This window comes from Protopterus annectens, chromosome 2.part2 (genome assembly GCF_019279795.1).
Source record: "Protopterus annectens isolate FY-2018-M chromosome 2.part2, PAN1.0, whole genome shotgun sequence".
In the NCBI taxonomy this organism is placed as follows: domain Eukaryota; kingdom Metazoa; phylum Chordata; order Ceratodontiformes; family Protopteridae; genus Protopterus; species Protopterus annectens.
In genome coordinates, this window is record NC_056730.1 from 398971788 (window position 1) to 398975662 (window position 3875).

The 3875-nt window shown below is 34.8% G+C and overlaps 1 protein-coding gene across 5 annotated transcripts in view; it reads left to right on the forward strand.

The window, feature by feature from the left end:
- SLC38A9 (solute carrier family 38 member 9) overlaps positions 1 to 3875 on the forward strand; it is a 1477321-nt gene that overhangs the window by 382667 nt on the left and 1090779 nt on the right. The window lies entirely within an intron of this gene.

Genomic DNA, 3875 nt, shown 5'->3' on the forward strand with positions numbered 1-3875 from the left:
CTATATATATATATATATATATATATATATATATATATATATATATATATATATCCAATGTTTGTGAGGACAAATTACACTGTATATTACATTTCCTTTCTCCTGTTGTCCACCCAACTATAGGGCCTCCCATTTTTAACCTTTTACTTTTCATACTGTACTCAACAGATGCAGGTAATTGCAAACAAAATATGCAGATTTTGTTTATTGGCTAATGCAAACACACACACACACACACACACACACACACACACACACACACACACACACTTGTGATCACCTAAAAAGCCTGAATTGGATTCCAATTCCAGACTTTCAAGCACACTGATCAACAGCTTAATTTCATCTCTCCCTGTAAAAAAAGGCCAGTGAAATTGTTAGCATGGGAAAGATTCAGTTGCTGGCTGGTAATTGCACTGCCTGATAGACTGCAAAGAAGAAATATGGAGAACCTGAAAGGAAATCAACTGGAAAGGTTGAAGCGAAAACACTGACTGCTGAGATTCCTGTAGCTGTTCTGCAAAATGCAGTTCAGGCTTCAGCTGTGGTACAGTAGATGGCTTTCAGTAATTAAGAGGAAAAAATAAATCAGATATACTCAGGGGTGTTTAAAATAAATGAAACATTGAAGGAATATATCAGCTCAAATAACAAGATGCTTGAAAATAGAAGAAGCTTTAAATAGTTATTTAGACAAAATTATTAAATTGCAAAAATCAGAGGCTGAAATGAAGAAAAGGCTGGCTGCACCATCTTGAGAGTAGCTGTTCCTAAAATTGGTAGTGTTACGAGATAGCACACTCAAACAAAACCTTAGATTTAATGCTGTACCAGTGAAACTGGAAGGAACAGACTGTATTAATTTTATGAAAAAGAAGATAAACATCTGGTCTGGTGTTTCATACCAAGATTTGTTAATCGAAAGGGCACATTGACAGTATGCAGCAAACCTGGCCATGATAAAGCAGCCAAGACCTGTACTAGTAAAGATGCAATCACACCATCAGAAAATGTTGATTCTGACAAAGCTGTGGAAAAAAGGAAACGTAGTAAACATTGGAGACAGCACAGTGTTTTAATTCACTGCACACCAGGCAGATAAGAAGCAAATTTTTTCCTGATTTCAGGAAATGTTGAGAGGCAGATGTGAGACTCAAGCTGCTGTATCCAGCTCTCTTGAGAGTATTTTTTCCTGGAGGATCAAAAACATTTTTGGATGCAGAACAGGTTCAGCAGTAAAAAAAAAAAAAAAAAAAAAAAAAAAAAGTTTATCCAACAGAAAATGAACCAGGAAGTAGAAAGGGATACAGTTTCTCATTCTTCTCACAACAGAGCTCTTCAAGAGACTTTGAAAGTGTAACCTTTTGCATTGTTCCAAAGAAAAATGCTTGAGAGATGCAGTTAAGCACAGGAGTTGACTAGAAGAATTGGGAATACACTGGACTTAAACCAGGGTCTAGTGTTTGGAGATGGAGATGATAATGAAGATGATCAACAATACTGAAATTAGTGAATAAATAGGAGAGTAAGGTATCATCACTTATGTGAAATATGGCCTTGTAAGAAAAAGTAGCAGATAAAGACTGGAATTTGGTTGACTTAATTAAACTTGTGGGTAGACTGTAAAACATATACCCCATTTGTCATTAACATTTAAAAGAATGAAAAAAAATCACAAAACCAACTGTAAAAACACAAAGAAAAGCACCCGGAGCAGACTTAAACACACATTTATTCAGTAATTGAGCGCTTTCATCTGTCAAGTGATTGACGTCTTCAGAATCTGAAAATTAATTAACTTTGTTTTTTCCATTAGCAAATCCTTCAGTGGGTGACAAAATCTGCAGTTGAAAGTAGTTGGCAGGGGAACTCTATATTGTGTTCGAAGTGGAATTTACAGAGATTCCATTATGCATCTGCAAAGTTTGTTTTTCCTTATTGCTGACTACTTTTACATGGAGGTGAACTGTATGCAGGTGCAATCAGTTAATCTTCAGAGTTCTGAACATTCTTTGCACAGAGGACTAGAGACTTTAAGGGTACAGCAGTAAGCATTTCCGTGAAAAAAATAGTTAGAAATTATGGAAAGTGAATAATAGATTGTAGCATCCACAACACACTTAATATTCCAATGCATTTATTAGAACAAACATTGTGCAATTTAGTTGTATTTAAAAATAGCAATTGCACTTTTCTGAAAGCATGCAGGCTGTTTTTCAAATCTGGGAGGGGAATTGAAATAAGAGTAAACATCAATCAGTGTAAGTGGGAAACCTTGCTGTAACATGCCCTTCAGCATGGGTAACCTTAATTTTAGGTTAGGGTTTACCTGTGGGTGCACTAGTGATTTGACTTTTGATTTTGATTCGTTATTCCTGTCTTGCAGTTTAAACCTCATTTGCTGAAAATGTACATAGTTTTGTGTGTTTGTTCAAAGTTAGTAGGGGATGAGGGTGTTCTGAAAATGTATTTGGATTTTTGTTTGAGTGTTTTTATTAAAGCAAAAATGTCTTGATGTGACATAGGTTAAAATGGAGATGAGAAGAAACAATTGTATTAAAGATCCATCTTACAAACACTGTGTTCATGTAAGACAAAAGTTGTAAATACATTGAAAAAAACTGCAATGTATAATAGGTGGGAACAATAGCTTTTATCATAATGATCACTCTGTCCATAATATCTTGGAATGTATATGGCCTTAGAGGTATAGATTAAAGGAGGAGTATTGAATTATATTAAGAAATGCAGAGTACAAATATCTGCAGGTGACACATTTGGACAGAGATAAGCTTTAAATTTTGAAAAAGAACGGATTTCAGGATGGATATTAAGCAGAATATCAGGGACAAAGGAAAAGGGGAGTAATAATACTGATTTCTAGAAGGATTCCAGTAGTGATCAAAGAGGGAAAAAGAGACAATAATTGTAGATTTGTGGTAGTAAGTGGCTGTTGGAAAGGAAGGAGGATTACGCTTGTATGTATTTATATTCCACTGAAAACTGTTATGGAGCTTAAGAAAACTGGGAGAAATTACCTTTCGGCAGGGAATATTATAGGTGGGGGCTGGAACTTGATTTGCAGTTATGTGGATGCATCGGGGGACCTAGAATAGAAAACATAATTAAATAGGGTAGACTTCTGAAAATATCTGGTGTGGAAGATAGGATTCAGTAGGAAAAACTTGGACAGAATTTCAGTATTCCCCACAGTACAAGTGCGACAGATTAGATATAAGTTATATTTCACAGGAGCTTATGCTTTTAGTTGAAAGCTTTGATGCACATCCGGTCATGCACTGATAAAAGTTAAGATAAAAAATGCAGGGTAATGAAGTAAAAATTGCATATTGGTGCTTCCCCATAAACCTGTTAAAAAGAGAGGAATGTAAGGAATGGATAATGGAAATTATTCAAAAGTTATTAGGGAAAATAGAAATTTCAGAAGGGATAGCTAGTGAGCAAGATATAGGAAAATAAAGTTTAAAATAGGGTTGAAATAAAAGATAAAGTAATATGGCTAAAAAGTAATTTGGATTATTTGGAGAGGCTGACAAATGTTAAAGTTTTGCAGAGTAAAGGGAATCTCACAGAACAAGAAAAGGAGCAACTGCAGGGTGCTAAAGAAAAAATAAGGAAGTATTTAGATAGCATGTGTAAGCTTAGAAAGATTGCTGTTTTAATAAGTTCATGTTTTTGTTGATAACTCCTGAGCACATAAATTTTAACCACAATAACTTGGGCATAGAAAAGAAAAAGGGTTGTGGCAAGAATTAGGGAGCCTAAGACAATGAAAAATCACCAGAGATCATATAGAGGTATTAGAGGTATTTCAGAAATATTTATGAAAAGTTTCATAAACTAAAGAGATGTGG